The sequence below is a fragment of the Ambystoma mexicanum genome, chromosome 8 (genome assembly GCF_040938575.1).
Source record: "Ambystoma mexicanum isolate Mex_15411 chromosome 8, UKY_AmexF1_1, whole genome shotgun sequence".
Classification (NCBI taxonomy): Eukaryota; Metazoa; Chordata; class Amphibia; order Caudata; family Ambystomatidae; genus Ambystoma; species Ambystoma mexicanum.
This window is the reverse complement of record NC_090929.1, coordinates 1,334,365,440-1,334,381,466: the sequence shown is the minus strand read 5'-3', so window position 1 is coordinate 1,334,381,466 and position 16,027 is coordinate 1,334,365,440. Positions and strand designations below refer to the sequence as shown.

At 47.5% G+C, this 16,027-nt stretch overlaps 1 protein-coding gene across 3 annotated transcripts in view; it reads right to left on the bottom strand.

Annotated features, from left to right (window-relative positions):
• Window positions 1-6,459, bottom strand: part of C8H10orf143 (chromosome 8 C10orf143 homolog) — a 147,518-nt gene extending 141,059 nt beyond the window's left edge. The window contains exons 1-3 of one of the 3 annotated variants that reach the window (XM_069611449.1): window positions 6,321-6,451; window positions 1,074-1,259; window positions 881-964 (exon numbers count right to left, since the gene is read on the bottom strand). The gene's annotated coding sequence lies outside the window, so the exon portion shown is untranslated. Of the gene's footprint in view, window positions 1-880; window positions 965-1,073; window positions 1,260-6,320 lie in introns of all 3 variants that reach the window. The other 2 variants (XM_069611448.1, XM_069611447.1) reach the window with 2 other exon arrangements.
• Window positions 6,460-16,027: the final 9,568 nt, after the last annotated feature.

Sequence of the window (16,027 nt, the reverse complement as noted above, 5' to 3'; positions counted from 1 at the left end):
GACATTAAAAAAGATGCAATTGTGCATGTGTCATTTTTATTTTATTATCATAAAATTTTCATTTAGCTAGTGTAACTGTTGCAAGCAACTGCCCAAGATGAAGACAATAGCTACAAGGAGTTTGTGACAAATTGGGGGCATTAGTTATCTTATTCTGCAGAACCAAATGCCCAGATGCCAGTCTCTTGGTCTGCCAACTAGTGCCATTAAGTCTCATCTGCGAGACAAATGGGCCCAGCAAGTAACATGTAATTATCCATTTGTGGTCTAGCTTATTGCAAGTCAGCAAAACCTGAGAGGATATAAAAGATCAAAGGGGAGTGCCGTCCCAGACACCTAAAAACCAACAGAAAAATCATCAGGGTGCCCAAGAGGTCAGAAATCTCTTCTCTAAACCTATGGCACACAGGCACCACATTTTGTGACTCCCCATCATTGTGGTAGTGGCAAGTTAGCAGCAAAGTCTGCAATGTAATGCCCATCAGGCCACCAACAATGCCTAAGGATACATAATGCACATTTCTGTTCTTGCCAGCACACTGGTGTGCCTGAGCAAACCATTTCACCCAACCCAGCATCACACAGTTTGGTTAGCAGTGAAGCAAGAATTTGCCAGCCATTTCAGCAACTTACCACATACCTTCCAAGCTCTAATTTACTACAAGAAACACAAAATGGTTGTTTATTTGCTAAGAACACAAATCACTCGAAGCAATCACCTTTCGTGGAGTGTTTGCACCACCCTGAATATAAAACTACAAGTGACAGCCCCATAACACAACCTGCTTGCAAAAGGCCTTTTAAATATTGTTCCATTCTCGTAAAGCACTGCCATGGCACCAAACACAAAAGAGTAAAAGATGGGCTAGGCTTTTCTTACCTCTCAGGTAACTCTTCCTTTGTTGTCAAAGTCAGTGTGAAGGCCTCTTGCCTGCTATCTTCCTCTACAAACACATTCCAATGTCTACAAAACAGACAAAGAGCAACTGATTACCTAAAGCAATGTGCTTAAGTGGCTGGAAATAATTGTCTGACCGTAACAGGTAGGAGAAATATTACTGCCAGCCACTTGCCAACAAGCCTTGCAATCAGGGACAGCGTCGGGGGCTTTCAACCTTTTCTCTTGATAACGCCCATGAGCCTCAGGGATGTCCCCAGCAACTGCCCCATGTTGCCAGTTTGCACCGTTATATAACGTTAAAGGCATTCGTACTGCGCACCGTCACCAATGCAATTGGTCCCCTGGCTCTTAGGCGGATCTGTAAGAGAAGGTGGGGTGGATTAGTAAGGTGAAGAGAGAGCAGGATAGTGAGAGAGAAGTGGTGTCCTGTTGGCAGCTTCAGTTCAGTATACACTGTGCGCTGAGCTTTGGTGGCAGTATCTGATCGATGTCAGTCCTTGTGTGCGGTTTGTGCGGCTTATGTGTTGTTTGCTTGTTGTTGCGGTGTGGTGAAGTGCGTGTGGCTTGCTGTGTGAGAGGTGGTTTTGAAGGAGTTAAGTTTGCAGTAATTTTGAGCATTTTTGATTAGTGGGTTATATGTCTTGCAGCTGACCTTTGCAGTTTGGCTAAGCGCCTAGATTCGAGAATCCTGTAGAATGGGGGGGGGGGGGCGCAGAGGACCAGATTTTACAATACATTACGTTTCCCAAACAGTAGACAGAGCAGGGGGATATACCTAGAATTAAGAGTCCTGTCTAGTGGAAGAGAGGCCTAGGTTCTGCAATGAGTGCATTTTAACATACAACAGACAAAGGTGGAGGCTACAACTAGGTTTGAGAGTCCTGCAGAGTGGGTGTGACGCAGGCTAACGTTCACAATATGCAAAGCGTAATGCTGAATGTTGAATGCACCATCTTGGCACGTGGGGTACTTGCTTTTCTCTCCCCATCCTAGGCGCTAGCTTTCTCTTCTAACACAGATGCGCTCCACAGTCCCCTTCTGTGCATGGCAGGGGGCCCTCTGAGTCAGCCCCTCATTCGTCCATTTCTCCCCTGACCAGGGCATTGGGGCATTAACTTTCTAAGATGGACGGAGAAGAGGCTCCACCGATCTAAGAAGTACCCATCGTGCAATAATATGAATCATTCATATGGCACACACCACAAAGTTAATAGTCGCAAGTTGAAGAAAGAGTAGGTTTACCTCTGAAAAGGGATTAAAATATGATCAAGGCAGATAAAGTCCATCTTTCTAGTATACTCTACCCAGAAGTTATGGGACTGGGATCTCAGTGTCCCCTCGCACACATCATTCACGCCGTGGGCTTCTGCAGTCCATCTGCTGGTACCAGCGACACCCCACTTGTCACTGTTGCACCCCCGAGCGCACACAGACTCCCCCTCTGCAGTGGTCACCGAGCTGGCGAACAGCCCTGTGTCAGCAGCCGGCGGTGGCACATAACACTAACTGCAGCATCGCAGTGCCGCTTGCTTTGCTCCGCAGTCTGCTTGAAAGCACACTTTGCATTGCACTACATTAGGGATAGCTTTGGCATGCAGCACAGTTTTTATCTCAGTACACATCTGACCGCATCTCACTTTGCACCGAAGCACGGTTCACATCGCAGCACTCCTTGCAATACGCTCACTTCCAGTGCTGCTCACCATGCATTCCATGGCACTCTCTGCATCACAGCACAGTTGCACTGCAGCATGCTTTGCACCCCAGCTGCCTTTGAACGAGAGCAGACTTTGGGCCTGACTCACAAGGCGTTTTTTTCAATGGGTGCAGTCAATTGAAAAACATGTTGCGAGTCAGGCCATTTGCTTCGCAGCTTGTTTTCCATTGCAGAGAGAGCTGGCGGTGTACCCAGGCACTGCAAGCTGGGCGGGCCTGTGCCCTTCACATGGGGCAGCCATGAGCAAACATTTGGGAAGACGTAATATGCGCGTCGGGTGGCCTCCTGGCACTCACTAAGGCTTAGGCCCCAAACTGGCTGCTTCAATAGCAGCTCTGCTGTCTGGGCACCACACAAGCAACACCGGGCCTCTTTCACCCTCTGCGGACACCAGCCCGCAGATGCTGTTTTCTAAAGAAGTGCAGCGTTTGTGTGATCCTAATAGTGAGCAATGACCCCCTCTCCGCACGCAGACAAGGGGCTTGGATAAGGCCTGCCCCGCCCCTCACCCCATGTACCCCTCACCAAGCACATCCCCCACCCGAGCACCCCAGCATGACTCCTTACCTTAAAGCCGGTTCTGTAAGTGGAGCTGGGGACGGGTGCTCCTGCTGTAGTCTCATATCCACAGGACTTCCACGCCGCACCCGGGCTGTGCTCATAAATTGACACAATGTATTTAGCCCAGCCCGGGAGCTTCTGCCTGCTGCCTTCACACCGTCAGTGCACCGAGCGCAGAGTTTAAATAAAAAGGCACAGTATTCTGTGCCTTTAAGCTCTGCGCCATAAATCATATCGCAGTTGCTGCGACATTTCTAAATTAAAAGGCAAGCCAGCAGTATTGTATCGCAAATTGCAATGCAATACCGCTTATTTTATGCCGTGGCTTAGGTTGCCTGTTCCTCTCTGCGTACCCATAGACACCCTCTGGTATGCTTAAAGAAGCTTTCGTTATATATTTAGTTCATTGCCGAGTGTTTGTGGCGAATAAAGGTTGCTGGAAACCTGCCTGGTACATTTTCTCCTGGCTCAGGGGATATGCGCTATTTTTTTTCCCCCAACTATGGGAAAGAAACATTGGGACCGTGCAAATATTTCTATTAATTTCCTGCAGCCTTACGGGAGGAAACTCACAATAAATAACTGCCCGGGTTATTGCTGCATTTGCCCTTCATTCCCTTAAAGCGAGTGAGTGGGTCAGGCTAGAGGAGCTTCCAGATCTCTCAAATTGACCAGCTTGTGTTTTCAAGGCATGGGGGATTTGTGGTTCCCCAAGTGGAGCCTGTGGAGTCCCCAAGTGACAAGCACTCACCCCCAGAAGGGCTTCCTCTTCACAAATGATGCTTCAGTTCAGATGGGGTGTGCCTCAACTAGAAAGCATAAGGCTGCCAGCAATCAATGTATTCTTGATTGCATGTGATAGATGCAACAGAGAAATAATAAGCTAAAATGGCTTCACACAGGCAGACAATTGAGGAGTACTAGTTTTCTGGGACATCATCCAGAAAAACAAACCCTCAAATTGTAAAAGCGGTGCCTGCCCAGCCACCCTAGTCAAAGACTGCACAGACTTTTAGCACTGTTCTTGTCATCCTTCATTAATGCTTCCTTCAATACCAACACAGTCCCCTCCTGCCTTAAAGAAGCGTGGGTTCGCCCATTACTAAAAAAAGGCCAGCCTAGACCCTGAATCACCCAACAATCACAGACCAACCACCACAGTCCCTTTCCTGCAGAAAATTTTTGACAAAGTTGCCCACAATCAAATTCAACAGTTCCTGGAAGCTAATAACATCCTGGGCACGAGGGAATCGGGATTTCACCCAGGCCACAGGACTGAGTCTGGATCTCAAGATCCAATTAAGTGACCTATTGGACAAGGGCCAACGGCACTTCTCCTACTAGATTTGTCGGCTGCCTTTCATTTCCTGGACCACGACAGCCTGTGTAAACATCTCACAAATGCTGCTCACTTCTCCACCGAAGCCACAGCATGATCTCATTTCTTAAGGGGAGACTTAGGGTCTACTCGGACCAGGCACGCGCAGCACCCACCACCTTACTCCCGCAAGGATCTTGCACAGCCCCTACGCTGTACAATATCTCCACCCTTCCTCTCTTCTTCAAGGACTTGAACGATCGTGGCATAGCTTACACTAACTAGGCCGACGACACCCAAGTCCTAATCCCTCTCACTGGTTCCTATGTACGTCTATTAACGCAAAAAACCTCCACAGGCTACAAGTTACTCAAAACACCATTAGAGCTGCTCTAAGCATCACTCACAAGCTAGGAGGGATGCATATTGGCTACCAGTTAAAGAGTACATTCTATTCAAAAGCATGGCCATCAATCACACACAAGTGCATCTCCTGCACTGCCCCTACCTACTTACCAGAAAAGATTATCCCACTCACATCTACCAGACCCATCCGATCACACCACTCCCAACATGATGTTTGTCCCCACCTTCAAAATAACTAAAGCTGGAGGGGCCAGCTTCCAACATCTAGCCCCCAAACACTGGAATGCATTGCCCACAGCTCTCAGGAACAACGCTTCATACACAATTTTCCGCAAAGCTCTTAAAACTAAACTGTTTAACTTGCAAACGTGTCTAGTTTCTACTCTTCAACTTTCTTCCAATGTAACCAAGGGACATACTACGAACCCTGTTCTCCAACATGTACCTATACTGCGCTTTTATCAGCCAAGTATTCAATTGTCTTCACTCTACTTTCTCTGTACTACTCTCACAACTAAGCAAGTTTACTCAACAGCACCACGATGCGCAAGGGCCGATTGTGCGCTTTACTAATGTAAATATAGAATATTGCTATTCTCCAGGGTGCCACTGATGATTACTACAATATTTTAAATCGTAATGAGTGTATGATAACTCGGCTGTACTTGTGGATACGTTATTAGCCATACTGTGATCCATAAACTACAAAAGAACGTTTGTTTTTTTAAAAGACGACTTTACTTTTTTCCCCCCCAAGAGCAATTACTGCATGAAGAATGGAGATCATAAAAAAAGGGTACAAGAATTGCATTTTCAGGGATACCGAGTCAATTGGTTAACGGAAGGTCCGACATGCCAGCAAAAAGGGATGCATATTCATTTACCATTGTACGATAGGGAAATAAAAAATATAGAAAGATATGATGGAGTTGAGAAAACTGTACAAGTTTAAAATAATATACAGGAAAAAAAACTTAAGAACAAAGGATACAACGTGGAATGATTAATGAATACACAACTGAATCGGTATTTACATAGTTCAACATGGCAATTTTGAATGTGATAATTGAAGTAGGCGAAAGCATACAGGGCTCGAATGGGTCTTTAAGAAAAAAAAAAAGTATAGAAACTTCAAATAGAGAATGCGGTGAAGACGATAGGATGCATGTTAAGACACGAATCATCGTCTAAGCAAAACAGAAAGAAAGAATCCGATTTTGAAGTACATTAAGTGCCGAACTTCAGAATAGTGATTTGACGAACAGTAGGGGGCGCGCACACCCCCGTCAGATCTTCAGCTCACGTCGCACCGCCCCTGCCCTCCCTTTGCCGGCTATGAACATGTCAGTCCTCACCCCTCAGAAAACTTCATATAGCTTTACCCGTTAATGCACCTTGCCCAGACCGGTCGCAAGCGTTCAGCTCTCAACCGACTGAACTCCCCTCCCGATACTCACTGTGTTGTGGCAGTCGCTCGCTTCAGTTCCTTAGCTTCTGTGCCCCTCTGTCCTACTCATTTTCAGTGAAACGCCCCTCTGGACGGATGCCTTTCCTGTTCTCAACTCCACTGCAAGATTGTTAATATCCCGGTCGGAGCCCGCCAGTTTGAAGGTCCAACACGCTTGGACGTGACTGGACGTGGTGGTCACGTGACGTAGGCGCTGTTGCTAAGGAGGACGTAGTTCACTGTCGGGCATGCATGGCATTAGCTTAGCTGGAATAGGAGAGTCGCAGGGCAATAGATAAGTAAGGTTGTGGAGGGTTCGAAGGAGCGGCGCAGGCATCATAAAATGAGGGCCTGCCAACTCGTTACAATTATGGCGGTTTTCCTGAGAAATAGGTCCTCCGAGATTGTTGACCAAAGGTTGTTTGCTACCTCACTACGACATACTTGCCAACATTTCGTGACCGAAAAGATGTAGGATTTTTGAAGTTTCAAAAATTAATAATTCCCATAACAATGACATCACAGGAAAATACATAACATACATTGTTGGCACCATTGAAGTATTCTAAAATACACAACCCATCAAACAGCACAATATGGAAAGATGTTCAAATGTTACAAATGTATAATTCTGAATGGTAACTTAATACCAAATTCAATTACCTAACGTCACAGAAGGTAATTACACAGAGCTGGTGGACAGCGTTTGCCACTGCTCCGTAGCAGCAGCCCATGCAGTACATATGTATTGCAAGTTGAACACTGAATGACATGGTGACTGATACCCCCCTTAGTCTGATAGGCAGATGTTGTGTGAAGGTGTTACACTCTGCCACTTGCCTTCGCTGGTGGTTCACCTAAGGGTTGTCCTGGCCAGAGTGCAGAAGAGTCACGTAGCTGTCAGGTCAGTGGATTGGTCTGGGCCCAATCAAAGTAATCACTTACCAGTCGACTGTACAGACAGACTAATTAATGTACGGCATGCTTTGTCCTTGAGCTTGCCTTATAGTCACATACATTACTTGCCACTATAAAAACGCAGTAGGATATGTCAATGAAATCTGTAGGAGGTAGGACTGCTTAAAAAGCAGTAGCCTACTGCCTAAATCTGTAGGGTTGGCAAGTATGCTACGAACCATTTCAGACATGCCAACATTCTGTGACCAAAAATCTGTAGGAATCTTAAAGTTTCAAAAATAGTCAGGCGAGGAGGCGATGATAGGAATAGGGTGCGTCAGCAGCCCATTATCATTGAATGAGCCCGCCGCCGCGGGTGCATTCAATGACAATGAGGCGCCTGCCACGCCTTCTGCCATCACGCCAGCTCGGGGGAGCCCTTGAAAGACTCGCCGGAGTTGACGTGGTGGGGGGCTAATGGCGCCTTTTGTGAAAGGCACTCGCGGCGGAGGGGCGCCCTTAGCCCACCGCCGTGGGCGCCTTTTACATCAAAGGCCTGGATGCTGCGCCTTCTCCCGCTACGCCAGTTCGGGGAAGTCCTTGAAAGACTCCCCCGAGCTGGCGTGGTTGGGGGCTAATGGCGCCTCTGGCCAAAGGCACCCGCGGTGGAGGGTCGCTTTTAGCCCACCGCCGTGGGTGCCTTTGACATTAACAGCCTGCATGCCGCGCCTTCTCCCGCTACGCCAGCTTGGGGAAGTCCTTGAAAGACTACCCCGAGTTGGCGTGGTGGGGGGTTTATGGCGCCTTTTGCCAAAGTCACCCGCGGCGGAGGGGCGCTTTTAGCCCACCGCCGTGGGTGCCTTTGACATTAACAGCCTGCATGCCACGCCTTCTCCCGCTACGCCAGCTCGCGGAAGTCCTTGAAAGACTCCCCCGAGCTGGCGTGGTGGGGGGCTAATGGCGCCTTTGGCCAAAGGCACCCGCGGCGGAGGGGCGCTTTACCCCACCGCCGTGGGTGCCTTTGACATTAACAGCCTGCATGCCGCGCCTTCTCCCGCTACGCCAGCTTGGGGAAGTCCTTGAAAGACTCCCCCGAGTTGGCGTGGTGGGGGGTTTATGGCGCCTTTTGCCAAAGTCACCCGCGGCGGAGGGGCGCTTTTAGCCCAACGCCGTGGGTGCCTTTGACATTAACAGCCTGCATGCCACGCCTTCTCCCGCTACGCCAGCTCGCGGAAGTCCTTGAAAGACTCCCCCGAGCTGGCGTGGTAGGGGGCTAATGGCGCCTTTTGCCAAAGGCACCCGCGGCGCAGGGGCGCTTTACCCCACCGCCGTGGGTGCCTTTGACATTAAAAGCCTACATGCCGCGCATTCTCCCGGTATGCCAGCTCGGGGGAGCCCTTGAAAGACTCCCCCGAGCTGGCGTGGGCAAAAAAAAAAAAAATGTTAAAAAAAAAAGTATTTTATTTTTACTAAAAAAATCGGTATTTGGTGTCAAAAAATCGGTAGGCGGTAGGACTGCTTAAAAAGCGGTATCCTACCGCCTAAATCGGTAGGATTGGCAAGTATGCAGGTATGCCAACATTTAGGATCGATCAATATCATGGTTTTGCCCACTGGAATTTGGTATATTTTAAGAGGGAGAATTAAAAATGGAACACATTTTTGCCAGAAAAATAGGGAGTCTCCCGCCTAAAAATTCTACATTTATGCCCAAATCTAGAGGATAGCCCTGTCCTGTTTTTCATTCTGAGTTTTGTAGCCCTCGTTTTATAACATGGAACTCCAGGACTACAAGTTTCCGAATGCAAAGTTAAAACCCAAATTCGAGACTTCCCTACTGTTATGGGGCTGGTTAGGGCCGGCACCTATCCTCCTATCCTGCACACACGCAATGATTGTGAGTCAGGAGCTTGTGAGTTCAGTTGATAACCTTTTATTGGTACCATCCATCACATGGTGTACAACGTGGCACTCACTACAAGAGCCCTGGGAGGGCCTCTAAGTCACAAGATCCCATGGCAAGAGTATAATGTTAAAGCAGTGAAATGATGCAACAACTTTAAATACAGCAGCAAACAACTACATTACAAATAGTTCAGTTAATCACATACAATTATAGACACGTTCCAGTCTGGCAGTTGATCATAGGGTGGCAAACGCATCATAAGGGAAACTTTGTTAAACATTGGAGGTGGTAACCCCCCCCCCCCCCCCCGCAACAGGTGACACGTAGTGGTCCATTACTGGATCTAATTTAAGCATGCACCCAATATATAGGATCACAGCTTCACATATGTTAATGTTAATGTTAAATGACATTTGTACCACGCACTATCACCACCGTAGTGGTCCCCTGGCGCTCTGGCGGCTCTGAAAGAGGAGGGCAGGTTGAGTTAGTGGGAGGAGGCAGGAAAAGTGCAAGAGAGCAGTGATGTGCTGTTGGCGGCCTCAGCCCGGTGGGTCCGTTGGCTGGGGCTGGGGTGTTTGCGGCCGGTAGTCGTCGTGTAATGTTGTGCAAGACTGTTGTGCAAGACTATGTGTGTTTTTGTTTGGTTGTTGCAATGTAGTGAAGTTTGTGCGGTTTGTTGTGCTGTAGATTCTGGTTGTGTTTGGTTTGGAGTTTGAGAGGTGTATGCAGAAAGGGAAATTGTTAGCAGGGTTGGTTAGTTTGCGTCTCTATCCTGAATTCAGGCGCTCAGCTTACGCAGTCTCCCCTGGTGCAGCTATGTCCTGATCTGGGTCCGACTGGCATACTCCTCTGGCCAGTGCACCTGCCAATGTCAACCTCTCAGGTAGAGTGGTGATAGCCAATATCTCGACAATTCCACACCACTGTGGTACCTGGTGGTAACTAAGGGACGGGCGAAAGTGTTGGTGGGATTGTCTGGGGGAGTTGGCTCAGTCTTTGTGCGTGCCACCTGTGTTCCAGTCTATCCGGTGTCACCCGTCCAGGTGCTGTGGGAGCTACCCTCTCGGGTCGGGGATGTCCGTGTCCTTTCCGGATATACACATAATTGCTGGGACCGCTTTGAGCACATCAATAACATTTACTGAGTCCTCGGAGCATCTGTGGCGCTGCAGGAAACCAGTTTGATTTCACACACCATCATCTGTTGGGTTACTGGGGGCATGACCAGTTCCTGGCACATGCTCTGGGGCAGCGTGGCCACAAGGATAGATACAGTCATCAGGTAGGGGAACCACCCACTTGGGCAATGACATTTTATTAGTCCAGGAAAGTTGAGGGCACCTTTTACAAACCGGCAAAGCCACACACGGGGGCCACATTGGCTGCAGTTCCTTGATGATGGGGCAGGCAGCGACGAGAACCTGGTGGCAGGGTGTCTGGACTGTGCTACATGTGCGCTCCCTCAGGCAGGAGTTTACACTGGCTGCATCTGGGCAGGACCACCTGCTCTCTCTCCCAGGCAGAAAGGAGTATACGTTGTAGGAAGGTGGCTGCTGCCTGCAGGCACCATGGAAGGCAACGTCTCCCGTCGCGCCAAACCCCTCTCCCCAGGTAGGAGTTTACTTAATTACTGCAGTGTCACATGGAACTGTACTGACTATGGCACTGGGGAAAGGTCCAGCGGCATGGCCTGCTCCTGGCTCGTGGTCGCAAGGATACACCGGGTCATTGTTGTGTTGGGGGGCTCCGGGTGGCCGGGACACGTGATGTAAAAGGTTCTGGGAAAAGGCCCAGTGGCATGATCTGCTCCTTGCTCGTGGCCACAAGGGTAGGCAGGGTCATTGTTGTGTTGGGGGATCTGGGGTGGCCAGGCCCATGATGTCAAAAGTGCTGGGAAAAAGCCCCACGGCATGACCTGCTCCTAGCCTCAAAGATATGCAGGGTTATTGTTGAGGCTTCGTACAAGTCACTGCAGCGGCGGACCTTGTTGCGCCGTTCTTCTCCCCAGGCAGGAGTTCACTATATATCACTGCAGCAGCGTTCCTCGCAGCGTCACTCCTCTCTCCCCAGACGGGTGCTACACAGAAGACATGTAAAAGCAAGGAAATATCGAGGCTGAGTACCGCAAAAGGAAATACACCAAACACGGGCTATAAAGATTCACAGATCTTTAATCTACTGTACAGTTACAAAGAAACAGAAATACAGATAGCTATCTGGCTCTCAATATATCACAATGAGTACCAGCCCGTCAGAGTGAGGAGAGAGAGTGCTGGACATGTAGACATTTGCATTTTTATACATTTCAATAATAATGTCCAGCCCCTCTACAGGTTAATAATCCGTGGTCTAGAGTTCGTGCTGAGCTCACTTATGGCTGAGACAATAATATGCACATGGACTACTTCGGTTTACACATCTAACAAGCTACAATGGCAAAGTGTATTGCTGGATTTAGCAGTAAGCCTTAGCACATATCCCTTCACAATGTAGTTTGGCCAGTGTCCATGCTCAACATTTGCATTACATTGTCCTCAATGTGTGTTCGTGGATAATGCTTGTTGGTGCAGACAATCCTCCGACCACAAGTCATGCTTGGGACAAGGTCTCATTACCTAGTCTAAACATTCGGCCCTAGGACAGTCTAACCATTAACCAGGTGTAAAGGTCGGGGAGGCTCGGTTACAAGTTGGAAACACAGTCCACCATTTTAGAACACAGAATCACATATGAACAGAAATCAAAATGGCGGATAATCCTAAAATGATAGCGAAGTCGATCTAAAATCGGAACTTTGCAATGCGGTTTTCTTCGCAGAGCGACTAGGCTTAGGCCAATATATATCAGAAGGAGGCGCAATATGATTTCCCGTTTAACAAACCCTCCTTTTGGCCTAAGCCAAGCGGTAAACTACTTTTAGTCACTTTACGAGTAACTCCACGTCTCAATGTCCATACAACCTGAATCACAATCATCGGAGATATCGATCGCCATAAGGTCTGTGACAGAAATTTCCTTCAACACAAATTCATTGGTCATTCTTTCTGGTGTGCGTACCTTTTGTCCTAATGTTCCCATAGTCTGTGCACAACATCCTCCTAACACTGAACATATGACAGGAAGACATTGTATACAGCAACAGCAGAACAACAGAATACCCAGAATAATCAATAAAACCAAAAGTAGCTTCCATCCCCAAGATCGTAAGAAGTCCCAGAACCAAGCGCTAAAATCCCAATTTCCCTCGGGAACGTGCACTTCTGAACTAAAGACGTGCAGATTTTGTATAGCCTTAAAGATGGTTGGAGAGGAATTCGGTACGAAAACGCAACAAGCGGACCCCACTAATTTACATACTCCACCACGCTCAGCCAGGATGACGTCTAATGCCATCCGGTTCTGTAGTGCCACTAACCTTATTGGTTTCTGTTATAAAGTCCTGTTATAGAGTATGTCAGTGGTCCGGTTGATGGTTCTCTCCAGTACTCTCGCTAGTCTTCTGATTTCCTCAGAGTTCAGTATTTGTCCCCAAAAAGGTACAAAGGATTTCGCTATGTCACTCAGAACTTGTGATGAAGTATCGCCATTCTCATCCCGTCTTGGACGAGCCTTAGAGATTTCTATAGTACTTGCTATGAATACTCCTGGTAACAAAATTCCTAAATAACAGGTTCCCTGCCAATCCCTAGGTAGCCATGGGAAAGCTTCATTACCGCAAACGAAGTAGACAGGTTCGCCTACATACAAAGGTCTGTCCTCACTGGTCAAGTTCGCAACGTTGGTGCAGCCCTTGAAATCACCCATTGACTGAGTACCATTCCTCTGTATGCAGAAAGAAACTGAATCAGGGCTGTGATTAACAGTGTAGGAAGGCAGCGTGGCATCCCTATTGCCCATAGGAGCCATCTTGAAAGAGATCAGAGATTGAAAAGGTCGAGGCAGTCTATCAGAAGGCCTAATGGAAGCAACATTAAGCTGTCTCCTATTTGCAAAAATGGAGCATCCCAGGGGCATCAGAACTCGTTTTTCAAATTCATTCAAATTTGTTCCATCAAAATTCCCGGAGATGCTATCATTCCATTGGCCAAAGAATAGTGCCCTTAAAGAAGCATAAGATGCAGTAGTCAAAGGCAAAAGATGAATATACCAGCCCAACCCCTTGTGTCCATGTTGCGGTAAATGATAGCAGACCCAGCAATTAGACCTGTTTAAAATGGCATGTGTCACATTCATGATAAGCAGTAGTGTGTTATTGTAGTAACTCTGTCTGTGTTGAGAGTCTCTAGGAGATAGAGTGTGCAGATGCACAAAAGGTGTAGATACAGTGGGTACATTTAAGTGGGCAAAAGTGTTTCAAGAGGACGTGCTTCTTCCATGTACCAAAATCCTAAAGCAATTACTATTGTGAAACTGGTTAACATGATTACAAGGAAACAATATGTTTTAAAAGACCATGCATTCGATTGTCCATTGTCTATACTGGCCACACTATCACTTGTTTGTTCCCTATGGGTGGAGGCGGCAGCAGGCATTGTTTCTTCAAAATGAAAAGCTCCAGAGTTCTTTTGCTGGTGATGTCCTGATCGCGTGTTTTCTTAGTCGTTCCCTATCCCTAGCCAACGGCTTTCCTATGTTTGCAAAAGATAGGGCCAAAAGACAAGCCCTATGGTGATTTTCCTGGTGGCACAGCCGAACCGTGCAGTAAGTCTAGCTCCGTGGACGCAGATTGTACCTTGTGGCTCCGGGTACGGTGTGATGTGCGAACAGCGTGTCGTTGCTTCATGATTCGCAACAAAACCTAACAATGGTGAAAAAGGATCTGTAGGAGAGTGTGGAGATGAAGCGGCTGTTTCCCCAGGCCCCACGGGCTCAGGGAGTGTCTCCAAAGCACTCTCAATACTGCTCAATGCTAAGTTATAGTTGGCAGGAGAGCAGGTAAGATTTTCCGTATCTTCTGTATCGTGTGGCAAAGGGAAGGGAATCCTCTTGACATGCGGCGCATGAATCCAGTGCCTTTTTCCTTCCACCCTGATCGCAGTGTGTGTGGCCAGGAGAACTTGGGCGGTCCTCTCCAGCAGGGTGAAAGACAGGATGCTTGTTCAAATGCTTTCATGAGCACCCACTGGCCAGGTCGGATGCTGTGACCTGGCCCCTCGTATTTTACTGGAAGGGCTTCTCACACCTGTTGGTAAATCAAATACAGATTTTTAGTTAACCGGTCACAGTAATCAGAAAGAAGTACATGTTCAATATCCTTCAGTGCCTGGGGCTTGTGAACATTCCAAATGTTAACTGGCCTACCCATAACCACCTGTGGGGTGGTGCGCATAGATCGTAACACTATCGGTAAGGAATCCGGCCATTTCAATTTGGTGCCGGCACATGTCTTAGCAAGCTTGTTTTTCAAAATTCCATTATGTCTCTCTACCAATCCAGCACTCTGAGCATGTCTAGCCGAATGGAACCGTTTATCGATCTGTAATCCCGCATATATCTGTAGAATTACAGCAGCGATAAAATGTGGACCATTGTCCGACCAGATGACCCTTGGCAAACCAAACCTAGGAAAATATTCCTTAAGCATGGTTTTCGCCGTTGTCATTGCTGTAGCGTCTTTCACAGGAAAGGCTTCAACCCATTTACTAAAGGCGCAAATAACAACCAAGACGTACTTTAAATTATTACAGCGCTCCATTTTAATGAAGTCAAAGTGTATAACTTCAAAGGAGACAGAAGGTGGACCAAAACTACCCCTTGGTGTCGATGTGCCCTTTCCCATATCATGCTGTAGACAGATCGTGCAACTCTGGACAAAGCGTTCAGCTGTTTTCGAGATTTTATCCTTCACCCAGATATTTTCTAACATTTTGCACACTTTCCTTGCACAGATGTGGGGGGGCCCATGGGCCATTGCAATCATCATTGTAATGTACGCGTCTGGCAGCATCCATTTTCCCTCTAACTTATCCACCCAACACCCGTCATCATCCAATTTTGCCAAACCCTCAGACCATTGCTTAGTTTCTTTTAACGTGGCATCGGCTTGGATGTTTTTTACAGATTCAATGCCTTCGTCTATGGTGAAAACATTTGTGGCTTCCCTTGCAGTGTACATTTCTGAATAGAGACCGGTGGCAGTCTGTTTGGCTATCTGGTCAGCAAAAGCGTTCCCTTTTCCTATATCATTTATGATTTTCTGATGCGCTGCGCATTTCATGATTGCTAACTGAGTCGGGAGTGCAAGTGCTGAAAGTAACCGCACTATCAAGGAGCTATATTGAATCTTTGTTCCATGTGAGGTCAAGAAACCTCGTTCTGCCCAAAGTCTACAAAGTTGTGAACTACCCCAAAAGCATACTGACTCTCAGTATATATGTTTACTCTAAGCCCTTCGGAAAGTTCACAAGCTCGAGTCAATGCAATAATCTCTGCGGCCTGCGCGGAGTTATGCATGATTCTCTTGGTTTCCAATTGTCCTTAGTGTGGTGATGGCATGAACAGCCATGGATGTACCATCCGGAAGTTTGAAACAGGAGCCATCATAAAACAGCTCCCCTTGTGGGTCGTTTAAAGGAGTATCTTTCAGGTCGATCCTGCCTTTAGTCTCTTGCTCTGTGGTGTAGAGGCAGTCATGTGACACTTCGTCACTGCAAGCAGTATCTTGCGGGAAAGGTAATAGTTCAGCCGGATTCAATACACAACACCTCTGAATTTTAATGTGCGCTGCGAACAAAATCAATTCGTATTTCCTTAATCGTGCAGAGGTGAGGTGTTGCGTTTGTGTTCTGTTTAATAGAACATCTACAGAGTGAGGTACCAACAAGGTTAAAGCATGGCCTAGGACCATACCCTCGCTCTGTTTTAAAGACGCAGCAGCAGCAGCGACAGCTCTCAAACATCTTGGCAAAGCG